Source organism: Taudactylus pleione, unplaced genomic scaffold (genome assembly GCF_031769625.1).
Source record: "Taudactylus pleione unplaced genomic scaffold, aTauple2 ptg000551l, whole genome shotgun sequence".
NCBI classification, from domain to species: domain Eukaryota; kingdom Metazoa; phylum Chordata; class Amphibia; order Anura; family Myobatrachidae; genus Taudactylus; species Taudactylus pleione.
The window spans coordinates 2,659,892-2,676,556 of NW_028284953.1; the positions used below are offsets into that span (position 1 = coordinate 2,659,892).

At 35.7% G+C, this 16,665-nt stretch overlaps 14 non-coding genes across 14 annotated transcripts; all 14 read left to right on the top strand.

Annotated features, from left to right (window-relative positions):
* The first annotated feature begins 565 nt into the window (after positions 1-565).
* On the top strand, positions 566-637 carry TRNAH-GUG (transfer RNA histidin (anticodon GUG)). The gene has a single exon. It is a non-coding gene; the product is annotated as a tRNA-His (tRNA).
* Positions 638-1,723: 1,086 nt separating this feature from the next.
* On the top strand, positions 1,724-1,795 carry TRNAH-GUG (transfer RNA histidin (anticodon GUG)). Its single transcript has one exon. It is a non-coding gene; the product is annotated as a tRNA-His (tRNA).
* Positions 1,796-2,221: 426 nt separating this feature from the next.
* Positions 2,222-2,294, top strand: TRNAR-ACG (transfer RNA arginine (anticodon ACG)). Its single transcript has one exon. It is a non-coding gene; the product is annotated as a tRNA-Arg (tRNA).
* Positions 2,295-2,800: 506 nt separating this feature from the next.
* Positions 2,801-2,873, top strand: TRNAR-ACG (transfer RNA arginine (anticodon ACG)). The gene has a single exon. It is a non-coding gene; the product is annotated as a tRNA-Arg (tRNA).
* A 506-nt stretch (positions 2,874-3,379) lies between these two features.
* TRNAR-ACG (transfer RNA arginine (anticodon ACG)) lies at positions 3,380-3,452 on the top strand. The gene has a single exon. It is a non-coding gene; the product is annotated as a tRNA-Arg (tRNA).
* A 1,085-nt stretch (positions 3,453-4,537) lies between these two features.
* TRNAR-ACG (transfer RNA arginine (anticodon ACG)) lies at positions 4,538-4,610 on the top strand. The gene has a single exon. It is a non-coding gene; the product is annotated as a tRNA-Arg (tRNA).
* A 1,665-nt stretch (positions 4,611-6,275) lies between these two features.
* On the top strand, positions 6,276-6,348 carry TRNAR-ACG (transfer RNA arginine (anticodon ACG)). Its single transcript has one exon. It is a non-coding gene; the product is annotated as a tRNA-Arg (tRNA).
* A 586-nt stretch (positions 6,349-6,934) lies between these two features.
* On the top strand, positions 6,935-7,006 carry TRNAH-GUG (transfer RNA histidin (anticodon GUG)). Its single transcript has one exon. It is a non-coding gene; the product is annotated as a tRNA-His (tRNA).
* A 1,662-nt stretch (positions 7,007-8,668) lies between these two features.
* TRNAH-GUG (transfer RNA histidin (anticodon GUG)) lies at positions 8,669-8,740 on the top strand. Its single transcript has one exon. It is a non-coding gene; the product is annotated as a tRNA-His (tRNA).
* Positions 8,741-9,167: 427 nt separating this feature from the next.
* Positions 9,168-9,240, top strand: TRNAR-ACG (transfer RNA arginine (anticodon ACG)). Its single transcript has one exon. It is a non-coding gene; the product is annotated as a tRNA-Arg (tRNA).
* Positions 9,241-9,827: 587 nt separating this feature from the next.
* On the top strand, positions 9,828-9,899 carry TRNAH-GUG (transfer RNA histidin (anticodon GUG)). The gene has a single exon. It is a non-coding gene; the product is annotated as a tRNA-His (tRNA).
* A 1,003-nt stretch (positions 9,900-10,902) lies between these two features.
* TRNAR-ACG (transfer RNA arginine (anticodon ACG)) lies at positions 10,903-10,975 on the top strand. Its single transcript has one exon. It is a non-coding gene; the product is annotated as a tRNA-Arg (tRNA).
* Positions 10,976-12,060: 1,085 nt separating this feature from the next.
* On the top strand, positions 12,061-12,133 carry TRNAR-ACG (transfer RNA arginine (anticodon ACG)). The gene has a single exon. It is a non-coding gene; the product is annotated as a tRNA-Arg (tRNA).
* A 2,819-nt stretch (positions 12,134-14,952) lies between these two features.
* On the top strand, positions 14,953-15,025 carry TRNAR-ACG (transfer RNA arginine (anticodon ACG)). Its single transcript has one exon. It is a non-coding gene; the product is annotated as a tRNA-Arg (tRNA).
* Positions 15,026-16,665: the final 1,640 nt, after the last annotated feature.

Consider the following 16,665-nt stretch of genomic DNA (forward strand, 5'->3'; position numbering starts at 1 on the left):
TATAGTGGTTAGTACTCTGCGTTGTGGCCGCAGCAACCCCGGTTCGAATCCGGGTCACGGCATTATGATTTTGTTTCTCAATCATCCATTTTTTCACAATACTGAATCTTAAGAAAATTTCAGAAAGTAAGAATATTCTTTGAAGGTGCTTGCACTATTTGTTTTTAATTCTTATTATAAAGCTTTCTTAACATGCTTTGAATAATTTAATTGTGAATTATTGTACTAAAGGACTGGGAATTTGACATAAATTCTGGAATTCAGGAAAGAAGAATGTTTGGGCTGTCTGAGTAAGTTCATTACATTTTTGAAAGATCTTTTAGCAGTCACAAGGATTATTGTACCTAAAACCTTTTTGGGAAACAATCCCTGCAGATAGTGTACATTCAATTTCCAAAATGTGATTCTGTATATACTTCAATAACCATAAAACTCCAAAACTGGCTCAAAAACTGGAAAGACACTTCAATTACTACAAGACACCCGGGACAGTGGGCAATGGATATCGTGTCTGACTATGGAACTGTAGATTGTAGGTTCGACTCTTACCTGGCTCGCTTAAATTGCCGTGATCGTATAGTGGTTAGTACTCTGCGTTGTGGCCGCAGCAACCCCGGTTCGAATCCGGGTCACGGCATTTTGATTTTGTTTCTCAATCATCCATTTTTTCACAATACTGAATCTTAAGAAAATTTCAGAAAGTAAGCAGATTCTTTGAAGGTGCTTGCACTATTTGTGTTTAATGCTTATTATAAAGCTATCTTAACATGCTTTGAATAATTTAATTGTGAATTATTGTACTAAAGTACTGGGAATTTGACATAAATTCTAGAATTCAGGAAAGAAGAATGTTTGGGCTTCCTTCTGAGTAAGTTCATCACATTTTTGAAATATCTTTTAGCAGTCACAATTATTATTTTACCTAAATCGTTTTTGGGAAACAATCCCTGCAGATAGTGTACAGTCAATTTCCAAAATGTGATTCTGTATATACTTCAATAACCATAAAACTCTGAAAATAGGCTCAAAAACAGGAAAGACACTTCAATTACTACAAAACACGTGGGCCAGTGGTGCAATGGATAACGCGTCTGACTACGGATCAGAAGATTGTAGGTTCGACACCTACCTGGCTCGCTTATATTGCCTTGATCACATAGTGGTTAGTACTCTGCATTGTGGCCGTAGCAACCCCGGTTCGAAAACAGGTCACGGCATTTTGATTTTGTTTCTCAATCATCCATTTTTTCACAAAACTCAATCTTAAGAAAATTTCAGAAAGTAAGCAGATTCTTTGAAGGTGCTTGCCCTATTTGTGTTTAATGCTTATTATAAAGCTATCTTAACATGCTTTGAATAATTTAATTGTGAATTATTTTACTAAAGGACTGGGAATTTGACATAAATTCTGGAATTCAGGAAAGACGAATGTTTGTGCTCTGTCTGAGTAAGTTCATTACATTTTTGAAAGATCTTTTAGCGGTCACAAGGATTATTGTACCTAAAACGTTTTTGGGAATCAATCCCTGCAGATAGTGTACAGTCAATTTCCAAAATGTGATTCTGTATATACTTCAATAACCATAAAACTTTAAAACAGGCTCAAAAACAGGAAAGACACTTTAATTACTACAGGGCACCTGGGCCAGTGGCGCAATGTATAATGTGTCTGACTATGGATCATAAGTTTGTAGGTTCGACTCCTACCTGGCTCGCTTACATTGCCATGATCGTATAGTGGTTAGTACTCTGCGTTGTGGCCGCAGCAACCCCGGTTCGAATCCGGGTCACGGCATTTTGATTTTGTTTCTCAATCATCCATTTTTTCACAATACTGAATCTTAAGAAAATTTCAGAAAGTAAGCAGATTCTTTGAAGGTGCTTGCACTATTTGTGTTTAATGCTTATTATAAAGCTATCTTAACATTTGAATAATTTAATTGTGAATTATTGTACTAAAGTACTTGGAATTTTTGACATAAATTCTAGAATTCAGGAAAGAAGAATGTTTGGGCTTCCTTCTGAGTGAGTTCATCACATTTTTGAAATATCTTTTAGCAGTCACAATTATTATTTTACCTAAAACGTTTTTGGGAAACAATCCCTGCAGATAGTGTACAGTCAATTTCCAAAATGTGATTCTGTATACACTTCAATAACCATAAAACTCTGAAAATAGGCTCAAAAACAGGAAAGACACTTCAATTTCTACAAATCACTTGGGCCAGTGGCGCAATGGATAACGCGTCTGACTACGAATCAGAAGATTGTAGGTTCGACTCCTACCTGGCTCGCTTATATTGACTTGATCGTATAGTGGTTAGTACTCTGAGTTGTGGCCGCAGCAACCCCGGTTCGAAAACAGGTCACGGCATTTTGATTTTGTTTCTCAATCATCCATTTTTTCACAAAACTGAATCTTAAGAAAATTTCAGAAAGTAAGCAGATTCTTTGAAGGTGCTTGCACTATTTGTGTTTAATGCTTATTATAAAGCTATCTTAACATGCTTTGAATAATTTAATTGTGAATTATTTTAATAAAGGACTGGGAATTTGACATAAATTCTGGAATTCAGGAAAGAAGAATGTTTGGGCTCTGTCTGAGTAAGTTCATTACAGTTTTGAAAGATCTTTTAGCAGTCACAAGGATTATTTTACCTAAAACATTTTTGGGAAACAATCCCTGCAGATAGTGTACAGTCAATTTCCAAAATGTGATTCTGTATATACTTCAATAACCATAAAACTCTGAAAACAGGCTCAAAAACAGGAAAGACACTTCAATTACTACAAGGCAACTGGGCCGGTGGCGCAATGGATAACGCGTCTGACTACGGATCAGAAGATTGTTGGTTCAATTCCTACCTGGCTCCCTTATATTTCCATGATTGTACAGTGGTTAGTACTCTGCGTTGTGGCCGCAGCAACCAATGTTCGAAAATGGGTCTCGGCATTATGATTTTGGTTCTCAATCATCCATTTTTTCACAATACTGAATCTTAAGAAAATTTCAGAAAGTAAGAAGATTCTTTGAAGGTGCTTGCACTATTTGTTTTTAATGCTTATTATAAAGCTTTCTTAACATGCTTTGAATAATTTAATTGTGAATTATTGTACTAAAGGACTGGGAATTTGACATAAATTCTGGAATTCAGTAAAGAAGAATGTTTGGGCTCTGTCTGAGTAAGTTCATCACATTTTTTAAAGATCTTTTAGCAGTCACAAGGATTATTTTACCTAAAACATTTTAGGGAAACAATCCCTGCAGATAGTGTACAGTCAATTTCCAAAATGTGATTCTGTATATACTTCAATCACCATAATACTCTGAAAATAGGCTCAAAAACAGGAAAGACACTTCAATTACTACAAAGCACGTGGGCCAGTGGCGCAATGGATAACGCATCTGACTACGGATCAGAAGATTGTAGGTTCGACTCCTACCTGGCTCGCTTATATTGCCTTGATCGTATAGTGGTTAGTACTCTGAGTTGTGGCCGCAGCAACGCCGGATCGAAAACAGGTCATGGCATTTTGATTTTGTTTCTCAATCATCCATTTTTTCACAATACTGAATCTTAAGAAAATTTCAGAAAGTAAGCAGATTCTTTGAAGGTGCTTGCACTATTTGTGTTTAATGCTTATTATAAAGCTATCTTAACATGCTTTGAATAATTTAATTGTGAATTATTTTACTAAAGGACTGGGAATTTGACATAAATTCTGGAATTCAGGAAAGAAGAATGTTTGGGCTCTGTCTGAGTAAGTTCATTACATTTTTGAAAGATCTTTTAGCAGTCACAAGGATTATTGTACCTAATACATTTTTGGGAATCAATCCCTGCAGATAGTGTACAGTCAATTTCCAAAATGTGATTCTGTATATACTTCAATAACCATAAAACTTTAAAACAGGCCCAAAAACAGGAAAGACACTTCAATTACTACAGGGCACCTGGGCCAGTGGCGCAATGGATAATGTGTCTGACTATGGATCATAAGTTTGTAGGTTCGACTCCTACCTGGCTCGCTTAAATTGCCGTGATAGTATAGTGGTTAGTACTCTGCATTGTGGCCGCAGCAACCCCGGTTCGAATCTGGGTCACGGCATTTTGATTTTGTTTCTCAATCATTCATTTTTTCACAATACTGAATCTTAAGAAAATTTCAGAAAGTAAGCAGATTCTTTGAAGGTGCTTACACTATTTGTGTTTAATGCTTATTATAAAGCTATCTTAACATGCTTTGAATAATTTAATTGTGAATTATTGTACTAAAGTACTGGGAATTTGACATAAATTCTAGAATTCAGGAAAGAAGAATGTTTGGGCTTCCTTCTGAGTAAGTTCATCACATTTTTGAAATATCATATAGCAGTCACAATTATTATTTTACCTAAAACGTTTTTGGGAAACAATCCCTGCAGATAGTGTACAGTCAATTTCCAAAATGTGATTCTGTATACACTTCAATAACCATAAAACTCTGAAAATAGGCTCAAAAACAGGAAAGACACTTCAATTACTACAAAACATGTGGGCCAGTGGCGCAATGGGTAACGCATCTGACTACGGATCAGAAGATTGTAGGTTCGACTCCTACCTGGCTCGCTTATATTTCCTTGATCGTATAGCGGTTAGTACTCTGCGTTGTGGCTGCAGCAACCCCGGTTCGAAAACAGGTCATGGCATTTTGATTTTGTTTCTCAATCATCCATTTTTTCACAATACTGAATCTTAAGAAAATTTCAGAAAGTAAGCAGATTCTTTGAAGGTGCTTGCACTATTTGTGTTTAATGCTTATTATAAAGCTATCTTAACATGCTTTGAATAATTTAATTGTGAATTATTGTACTAAAGGACTGGGAATTTGACATAAATTCTGGAATTCAGGAAATAAGAATGTTTGGGCTCTGTCTGAGTAAGTTCATTACATTTTTGAAAGATCTTTTAGCAGTCACAAGGATTATTGTACCTAAAACATTTTTGGGAAACAATCCCTGCAGATAGTGTACAGTCAATTTTCAAAATGTGATTCTGTATATACTTCAATAACCATAAAACTCTGAAAACAGGCTCAAAAACAGGAATGACGCTTCAATTACTACAAGACAATTGGGCCGTTGGCTCAATGGATAACGCGTCTGACTACGGATCAGAAGATTGTTGGTTCAATTCTTACCTGGCTCGCTTATATTTCCATGATTGTACAGTGGTTAGTACTCTGCGTTGTGGCCGCAGCAACCATGGTTCGAAAGCGGGTCACGGCATTATGATTTTGTTTCTCAATCATCCATTTTTTCACAATACTGAATCTTAAGAAAATTTCAGAAAGTAAGCAGATTATTTGAAGGTGCTTGCACTATTTGTGTTTAATGCTTATTATAAAGCTATCTTAACATGCTTTGAATAATTTAATTGTGAATTATTTTACTAAAGGACTAGGAATTTGACTTAAATTCTAGAATTCAGGAAAGAAGAATGTTTGGGCTCTGTCTGAGTAAGTTCATTACATTTTTGAAAGATCTTTTAGCAGTCACAAGGATTATTGTACCTAAAACATTTTTGGGAAACAATCCCTGCAGATAGTGTACAGTCAATTTCCAAAATTTGATTCTGTATATACTTCAATAACCATAAAACTCTGAAAACAGGCTCAAAAACAGGAAAGACACTTCAATTACTACAAGACAACTGGGCCGTTGGCGTAATGGATAATGCGTCTGACTACGGATCAGAAGATTGTTGGTTCAATTCCTACCTGGCTCGCTTATATTTCCATGATTGTACAGTGGTTAGTACTCTGCGTTGTGGCCGCAGCAACCACAGTTCGAAAATGGGTCTCGGCATTATGATTTTGTTTCTCAATCATCCATTTTTTCACAATACTGAATCTTCAGAAAATTTCAGAAAGTAAGCAGATTCTTTGAAGGTGCTTGCACTATTTGTGTTTAATGCTTATTATAAAGCTATCTTAACATGCTTTGAATAATTTAATTGTGAATTATTGTACTAAAGTACTGGGAATTTGACATAAATTCTAGAATTCAGGAAAGAAGAATGTTTGGGCTTCCTTCTGAGTAAGTTCATCACATTTTTGAAATATCTTTTAGCAGTCACAATTATTATTTTACCTAAAACGTTTTTGGGAAACAATCCCTGCAGATAGTCTACAGTCAATTTCCAAAATGTGATTCTGTATATACTTCAATAACCATAAAACTCTGAAAATAGGCTCAAAAACAGGAAAGACACTTCAATTACTACAAAACACGAGGGCCAGTGGCGCAATGGATAACGCGTCTGACTACGGATCAGAAGATTGTAGGTTCGACTCCTACCTGGCTCGTTTATATTGCCTTGATCGCATAGTGGTTAGTACTCTGCGTTGTGGCCGCAGCAACCCCGGTTCGAAAACAGGTCACGAAATTTTGATTTTGTTTCTCAATCATCCATTTTTTCACAATACTGAATCTTAAGAAAATTTCAGAAAGTAAGCAGATTCTTTGAAGGTGCTTGCACTATTTGTGTTTAATGCTTATTATAAAGCTATCTTAACATGCTTTGAATAATTTAATTGTGAATTATTTTACTAAAGGACTGGGAATTTGACATAAATTCTGGAATTCAGGAAAGAAGAATGTTTGTGCTCTGTCTGAGTAAGTTCATTACATTTTTGAAAGATCTTTTAGCAGTCACAAGGATTATTGTACCTAAAACGTTTTTGGGAAGCAATCCCTGCAGATAGGGTACAGTCAATTTCCAAAATGTGATTCTGTATATACTTCAATAACCATAAAATTCTGAAAACAAGCTCAAAAACAGGAAAGACACTTCAATTACTACAAGACACCTGGGACAGTGGGCAATGGATAACGTGTCTGACTATGGATCTGTAGATTGTAGGTTCTACTCCTACCTGGCTCACTAAAATTGCCGTGATCGTATAGTGGTTAGTACTCTGCGTTGTGGCCGCAGCAACCCCGGTTCGAATCCGGGTCACGGCATTTTGATTTTGTTTCTCAATCATCCATTTTTTCACAATACTGAATCTTAAGAAAATTTCAGAAAGTAAGCAGATTCTTTGAAGGTGCTTGCACTATTTGTGTTTAATGCTTATTATAAAGCTATCTTAACATGCTTTGAATAATTTAATTGTGAATTATTTTACTAAAGGACTGGGAATTTGACATAAATACTAGAATTCAGGAAAGAAGAATGTTTGGGCTCTGTCTGAGTAAGTTCATTACATTTTTTAAAGATCTTGTAGCAGTCACAAGGATTATTGTACCTAAAACATTTTTGGGAAACAATCCCTGCAGATAGTGTACAGTCAATTTCCAAAATGTGATTCTGTATATACTTCAATAACCATAAAACATTAAAACAGGCTCAAAAACAGGAAAGACTCTTCAATTGCTACAAGACACCTGGGACAGTGGGCAATGGATAACGCGTCTGTCTATAGATCAGAAGATTGTAGGTTCGACTCCTACCTGGCTTGCTTATATTGCCGTGATTGTATAGTAGTTAGTACTCTGCGTTGTGGCTGCAGCAACCCCATTTCGAAAACGGGTCACAGCATTTTGATTTTGTTTCACAATCATCCATTTTTTCACAATACTGAATCTTAAGAAAATTTCAGAAAGTAAGCAGATTCTTTGAAGGTGCTTGCACTATTTGTGTTTAATGCTTATTATAAAGCTATCTTAACATGCTTTGAATAATTTAATTGTGAATTATTGTACTAAAGGAATGGGAATTTGACATAAATTCTGGAATTCAGGAAAGAAGAATGTTTGGGCTCTGTCTGAGTAAGTTCATCACATTTTTTAAAGATTTTTTAGCAGTCACAAGGATTATTTTACCTAAAGCGTTTTTGGGAAGCAATCCCTGCAGATAGTGTACAGTCAATTTCCAAAATGTGATTCTGTATATACTTCAATAACCATAAAACTCTGAAAAAAGGCTCAAAAACAGGAAAGACACTTCAATTACTACAAAACACGTGGGCCAGTGGTGCAATGGATAATGCGGCTGACTACGGATCAGATGATTGTAGGTTCGACTCCTACCTGGCTCGCTTAAATTGCCGTGATTGTATAGTAGTTATTACTCTGCGTTGTGGCTGCAGCAACCCCATTTCAAAAACGGGTCACAGCATTTTGATTTTGTTTCACAATCATCCATTTTTTCACAATACTGAATCTTAAGAAAATTTCAGAAAGTAAGCAGATTCTTTGAAGGTGCTTGCACTATTTGTGTTTAACGCTTATTATAAAGCTATCTTAACATGCTTTGAATAATTTAATTGTGAATTATTGTACTAAAGGACTGGGAATTTGACATAAATTCTGGAATTCAGGAAAGAAGAATGTTTGGGCTCTGTCTGAGTAAGTTCATCACATTTTTTAAAGATCTTTTAGCAGTCACAAGGATTATTTTACCTAAAACGTTTTTGGGAAACAATCCCTGCAGATAGTGTACAGTCAATTACCAAAATGTGATTCTGTATATACTTCAATAACCATGAAATTCTGAAAACAGGCTCAAAAACAGGAAAGACACTTCAATTACTACAAGACACCCGGGACAGTGGGCAATGGATAACGTGTCTGACTATGGATCTGTAGATTGTAGGTTCGACTCCTACCTGGCTCGCTTATATTGCCGTGATCGTATAGTGGTTAGTACTCTGCGTTGTGGCCGCAGCAACCCCGGTTCGAATCCGGGTCACGGCATTTTGATTTTGTTTCTCAATCATCCATTTTTTCACAATACTGAATCTTAAGAAAATTTCAGAAAGTAAGGAGATTCTTTGAAGGTGCTTGCACTATTTGTGTTTAATGCTTATTATAAAGCTATCTTAACATGCTTTGAATAATTTAATTGTGAATTATTGTACTAAAGTACTGGGAATTTGACATAAATTCTAGAATTCAGGAAAGAAGAATGTTTGGGCTTCCTTCTGAGTAAGTTCATCACATTTTTGAAATATCTTTTAGCAGTCACAATTATTATTTTACCTAAAACGTTTTTGGGAAACAATCCCTACAGATAGTCTACAGTCAATTTCCAAAATGTGATTCTGTATATACTTCAATAACCATAAAACTCTGAAAATAGGCTCAAAAACAGGAAAGACACTTCAATTACTACAAAACACGAGGGCCAGTGGCGCAATGGATAACGCGTCTGACTACGGATCAGAAGATTGTAGGTTCGACTCCTACCTGGCTCGTTTATATTGCCTTGATCGCATAGTGGTTAGTACTCTGCGTTGTGGCCGCAGCAACCCCGGTTCGAAAACAGGTCACGACATTTTGATTTTGTTTCTCAATCATCCATTTTTTCACAATACTGAATCTTAAGAAAATTTCAGAAAGTAAGCAGATTCTTTGAAGGTGCTTGCACTATTTGTGTTTAATGCTTATTATAAAGCTATCTTAACATGCTTTGAATAATTTAATTGTGAATTATTTTACTAAAGGACTGGGAATTTGACATAAATTCTGGAATTCAGGAAAGAAGAATGTTTGTGCTCTGTCTGAGTAAGTTCATTACATTTTTGAAAGATCTTTTAGCAGTCACAAGGATTATTGTACCTAAAACGTTTTTGGGAAGCAATCCCTGCAGATAGGGTACAGTCAATTTCCAAAATGTGATTCTGTATATACTTCAATAACCATAAAATTCTGAAAACAGGCTCAAAAACAGGAAAGACACTTCAATTACTACAAGACACCTGGGACAGTGGGCAATGGATAACGTGTCTGACTATGGATCTGTAGATTGTAGGTTCTACTTCTTACCTGGCTCACTAAAATTGCCGTGATCGTATAGTGGTTAGTACTCTGCGTTGTGGCCGCAGCAACCCCGGTTCGAATCCGGGTCACGGCATTTTGATTTTGTTTCTCAATCATCCATTTTTTCACAATACTGAATCTTAAGAAAATTTCAGAAAGTAAGCAGATTCTTTGAAGGTGCTTGCACTATTTGTGTTTAATGCTTATTATAAAGCTATCTTAACATGCTTTGAATAATTTAATTGTGAATTATTTTACTAAAGGACTGGGAATTTGACATAAATTCTAGAATTCAGGAAAGAAGAATGTTTGGGCTCTGTCTGAGTAAGTTCATTACATTTTTGAAAGATCTTGTAGCAGTCACAAGGATTATTGTACCTAAAACATTTTTGGGAAACAATCCCTGCAGATAGTGTACAGTCAATTTCCAAAATGTGGTTCTGTATATACTTCAATAACCATAAAACATTAAAACAGGCTCAAAAACAGGAAAGACTCTTCAATTGCTACAAGACACCTGGGACAGTGGGCAATGGATAACACGTCTGACTATAGATCAGAAGATTGTAGGTTCGACTCCTACCTGGCTTGCTTATATTGCCGTGATTGTATAGTAGTTAGTACTCTGCGTTGTGGCTGCAGCAACCCCATTTCGAAAACGGGTCACAGCATTTTGATTTTGTTTCACAATCATCCATTTTTTCACAATACTGAATCTTAAGAAAATTTCAGAAAGTAAGCAGATTCTTTGAAGGTGCTTGCACTATTTGTGTTTAATGCTTATTATAAAGCTATCTTAACATGCTTTGAATAATTTAATTGTGAATTATTGTACTAAAGGACTGGGAATTTGACATAAATTCTGGAATTCAGGAAAGAAGAATGTTTGGGCTCTGTCTGAGTAAGTTCATCACATTTTTTAAAGATTTTTTAGCAGTCACAAGGATTATTTTACCTAAAACGTTTTTGGGAAGCAATCCCTGCAGATAGTGTACAGTCAATTTCCAAAATGTGATTCTGTATATACTTCAATAACCATAAAACTCTGAAAAAAGGCTCAAAAACAGGAAAGACACTTCAATTACTACAAAACACGTGGGCCAGTGGCGCAATGGATAATGCGTCTGACTACGGATCAGAAGATTGTAGGTTCGACTCCTACCTGGCTCGCTTAAATTGCCATGATTGTATAGTAGTTAGTACTCTGTGTTGTGGCTGCAGCAACCCCATTTCAAAAACGGGTCACAGCATTTTGATTTTGTTTCACAATCATCCATTTTTTCACAATACTGAATCTTAAGAAAATTTCAGAAAGTAAGCAGATTCTTTGAAGGTGCTTGCACTATTTGTGTTTAACGCTTATTTTAAAGCTATCTTAACATGCTTTGAATAATTTAATTGTGAATTATTGTACTAAAGGACTGGGAATTTGACATAAATTCTGGAATTCAGGAAAGAAGAATGTTTGGGCTCTGTCTGAGTAAGTTCATCACATTTTTTAAATATCTTTTAGCAGTCACAAGGATTATTTTACCTAAAACGTTTTTGGGAAACAATCCCTGCAGATAGTGTACAGTCAATTACCAAAATGTGATTCTGTATATACTTCAATAACCATGAAATTCTGAAAACCGGCTCAAAAACAGGAAAGACACTTCAATTACTACAAGACACCCGGGACAGTGTGCAATGGATAACGTGTCTGACTATGGATCTGTAGATTGTAGGTTCGACTCCTACCTGGCTCGCTTATATTGCCGTGATCGTATAGTGGTTAGTACTCTGCGTTGTGGCCGCAGCAACCCCGGTTCGAATCCGGGTCACAGCATTTTGATTTTGTTTCTCAATCATCCATTTTTTCACAATACTGAATCTTAAGAAAATTTCAGAAAGTAAGGAGATTCTTTGAAGGTGCTTGCACTATTTGTGTTTAATGCTTATTATAAAGCTATCTTAACATGCTTTGAATAATTTAATTGTGAATTATTGTACTAAAGTACTGGGAATTTGACATAAATTCTAGAATTCAGGAAAGAAGAATGTTTGGGCTTCCTTCTGAGTAAGTTCATCACATTTTTGAAATATCTTTTAGCAGTCACAATTATTATTTTACCTAAAACGTTTTTGGGAAACAATCCCTGCAGATAGTCTACAGTCAATTTCCAAAATGTGATTCTGTATATACTTCAATAACCATAAAACTCTGAAAATAGGCTCAAAAACAGGAAAGACACTTCAATTACTACAAAACACGAGGGCCAGTGGCGCAATGGATAACGCGTCTGACTACGGATCAGAAGATTGTAGGTTCGACTCCTACCTGGCTCGTTTATATTGCCTTGATCGCATAGTGGTTAGTACTCTGCGTTGTGGCCGCAGCAACCCCGGTTCGAAAACAGGTCACGACATTTTGATTTTGTTTCTCAATCATCCATTTTTTCACAATACTGAATCTTAAGAAAATTTCAGAAAGTAAGCAGATTCTTTGAAGGTGCTTGCACTATTTGTGTTTAATGCTTATTATAAAGCTATCTTAACATGCTTTGAATAATTTAATTGTGAATTATTTTACTAAAGGACTGTGAATTTGACATAAATTCTGGAATTCAGGAAAGAAGAATGTTTGTGCTCTGTCTGAGTAAGTTCATTACATTTTTGAAAGATCTTTTAGCAGTCACAAGGATTATTGTACCTAAAAAGTTTTTGGGAAGCAATCCCTGCAGATAGGGTACAGTCAATTTCCAAAATGTGATTCTGTATATACTTCAATAACCATGAAATTCTGAAAACAGGCTCAAAAACAGGAAAGACACTTCAATTACTACAAGACACCTGGGACAGTGGGCAATGGATAACGTGTCTGACTACGGATCAGAAGATTGTAGGTTCGACTCCTACCTGGCTCGTTTATATTGCCTTGATCGCATAGTGGTTAGTACTCTGCGTTGTGGCCGCAGCAACCCCGGTTCGAAAACAGGTCACGACATTTTGATTTTGTTTCTCAATCATCCATTTTTTCACAATACTGAATCTTAAGAAAATTTCAGAAAGTAAGCAGATTCTTTGAAGGTGCTTGCACTATTTGTGTTTAATGCTTATTATAAAGCTATCTTAACATGCTTTGAATAATTTAATTGTGAATTATTTTACTAAAGGACTGGGAATTTGACATAAATTCTGGAATTCAGGAAAGAAGAATGTTTGTGCTCTGTCTGAGTAAGTTCATTACATTTTTGAAAGATCTTTTAGCAGTCACAAGGATTATTGTACCTAAAACGTTTTTGGGAAGCAATCCCTGCAGATAGGGTACAGTCAATTTCCAAAATGTGATTCTGTATATACTTCAATAACCATAAAATTCTGAAAACAGGCTCAAAAACAGGAAAGACACTTCAATTACTACAAGACACCTGGGACAGTGGGCAATGGATAACGTGTCTGACTATGGATCTGTAGATTGTAGGTTCTACTTCTTACCTGGCTCACTAAAATTGCCGTGATCGTATAGTGGTTAGTACTCTGCGTTGTGGCCGCAGCAAAACCGGTTCGAATCCGGGTCACGGCATTTTGATTTTGTTTCTCAATCATCCATTTTTTCACAATACTGAATCTTAAGAAAATTTCAGAAAGTAAGCAGATTCTTTGAAGGTGCTTGCACTATTTGTGTTTAATGCTTATTATAAAGCTATCTTAACATGCTTTGAATAATTTAATTGTGAATTATTTTACTAAAGGACTGGGAATTTGACATAAATTCTAGAATTCAGGAAAGAAGAATGTTTGGGCTCTGTCTGAGTAAGTTCATTACATTTTTGAAAGATCTTGTAGCAGTCACAAGGATTATTGTACCTAAAACATTTTTGGGAAACAATCCCTGCAGATAGTGTACAGTCAATTTCCAAAATGTGATTCTGTATATACTTCAATAACCATAAAACATTAAAACAGGCTCAAAGACAGGAAAGACTCTTCAATTGCTACAAGACACCTGGGACAGTGGGCAATGGATAACACGTCTGACTATAGATCAGAAGATTGTAGGTTCGACTCCTACCTGGCTTGCTTATATTGCCGTGATTGTATAGTAGTTAGTACTCTGCGTTGTGGCTGCAGCAACCCCATTTCAAAAACGGGTCACAGCATTTTGATTTTGTTTCACAATCATCCATTTTTTCACAATACTGAATCTTAAGAAAATTTCAGAAAGTAAGCAGATTCTTTGAAGGTGCTTGCACTATTTGTGTTTAATGCTTATTATAAAGCTATCTTAACATGCTTTGAATAATTTAATTGTGAATTATTGTACTAAAGGACTGGGAATTTGACATAAATTCTGGAATTCAGGAAAGAAGAATGTTTGGGCTCTGTCTGAGTAAGTTCATCACATTTTTTAAAGATTTTTTAGCAGTCACAAGGATTATTTTACCTAAAACGTTTTTGGGAAGCAATCCCTGCAGATAGTGTACAGTCAATTTCCAAAATGTGATTCTGTATATACTTCAATAACCATGAAATTCTGAAAACCGGCTCAAAAACAGGAAAGACACTTCAATTACTACAAGACACCCGGGACAGTGTGCAATGGATAACGTGTCTGACTATGGATCTGTAGATTGTAGGTTCGACTCCTACCTGGCTCGCTTATATTGCCGTGATCGTATAGTGGTTAGTACTCTGCGTTGTGGCCGCAGCAACCCCGGTTCGAATCCGGGTCACAGCATTTTGATTTTGTTTCTCAATCATCCATTTTTTCACAATACTGAATCTTAAGAAAATTTCAGAAAGTAAGGAGATTCTTTGAAGGTGCTTGCACTATTTGTGTTTAATGCTTATTATAAAGCTATCTTAACATGCTTTGAATAATTTAATTGTGAATTATTGTACTAAAGTACTGGGAATTTGACATAAATTCTAGAATTCAGGAAAGAAGAATGTTTGGGCTTCCTTCTGAGTAAGTTCATCACATTTTTGAAATATCTTTTAGCAGTCACAATTATTATTTTACCTAAAACGTTTTTGGGAAACAATCCCTGCAGATAGTCTACAGTCAATTTCCAAAATGTGATTCTGTATATACTTCAATAACCATAAAACTCTGAAAATAGGCTCAAAAACAGGAAAGACACTTCAATTACTACAAAACACGAGGGCCAGTGGCGCAATGGATAACGCGTCTGACTACGGATCAGAAGATTGTAGGTTCGACTCCTACCTGGCTCGTTTATATTGCCTTGATCGCATAGTGGTTAGTACTCTGCGTTGTGGCCGCAGCAACCCCGGTTCGAAAACAGGTCACGACATTTTGATTTTGTTTCTCAATCATCCATTTTTTCACAATACTGAATCTTAAGAAAATTTCAGAAAGTAAGCAGATTCTTTGAAGGTGCTTGCACTATTTGTGTTTAATGCTTATTATAAAGCTATCTTAACATGCTTTGAATAATTTAATTGTGAATTATTTTACTAAAGGACTGTGAATTTGACATAAATTCTGGAATTCAGGAAAGAAGAATGTTTGTGCTCTGTCTGAGTAAGTTCATTAAATTTTTGAAAGATCTTTTAGCAGTCACAAGGATTATTGTACCTAAAAAGTTTTTGGGAAGCAATCCCTGCAGATAGGGTACAGTCAATTTCCAAAATGTGATTCTGTATATACTTCAATAACCATGAAATTCTGAAAACAGGCTCAAAAACAGGAAAGACACTTCAATTACTACAAGACACCTGGGACAGTGGGCAATGGATAACGTGTCTGACTATGGATCTGTAGATTGTAGGTTCTACTCCTACCTGGCTCACTAAAATTGCCGTGATCGTATAGTGGTTAGTACTCTGCGTTGTGGCCGCAGCAACCCCGGTTCGAATACGGGTCATGGCATTTTGATTTTGTTTCTCAATCATCCATTTTTTCACAATACTGAATCTTAAGAAAATTTCAGAAAGTAAGCAGATTCTTTGAAGGTGCTTGCACTATTTGTGTTTAATGCTTATTATAAAGCTATCTTAACATGCTTTGAATAATTTAATTGTGAATTATTTTACTAAAGGACTGGGAATTTGACATAAATTCTAGAATTCAGGAAAGAAGAATGTTTGGGCTCTGTCTGAGTAAGTTCATTACATTTTTTAAAGATCTTGTAGCAGTCACAAGGATTATTGTACCTAAAACATTTTTGGGAAACAATCCCTGCAGATAGTGTACAGTCAATTTCCAAAATGTGATTCTGTATATACTTCAATAACCATAAAACATTAAAACAGGCTCAAAAACAGGAAAGACTCTTCAATTGCTACAAGACACATGGGACAGTGGGCAATGGATAACACGTCTGACTATAGATCAGAAGATTGTAGGTTCGACTCTTACCTGGCTTGCTTATATTGCCGTGATTGTATAGTAGTTAGTACTCTGCGTTGTGGCTGCAGCAACCCCATTTCGAAAACGGGTCACAGCATTTTGATTTTGTTTCACAATCATCCATTTTTTCACAATACTGAATCTTAAGAAAATTTCAGAAAGTAAGCAGATTCTTTGAAGGTGCTTGCACTATTTGTGTTTAATGCTTATTATAAAGCTATCTTAACATGCTTTGAATAATTTAATTGTGAATTATTGTACTAAAGGACTGGGAATTTGACATAAATTCTGGAATTCAGGAAAGAAGAATGTTTGGGCTCTGTCTGAGTAAGTTCATCACATTTTTTAAAGATTTTTTAGCAGTCACAAGGATTATTTTACCTAAAACGTTTTTGGGAAGCAATCCCTGCAGATAGTGTACAGTCAATTTCCAAAATGTGATTCTGTATATACTTCAATAACCATAAAACTCTGAAAAAAGGCTCAAAAACAGGAAAGACAC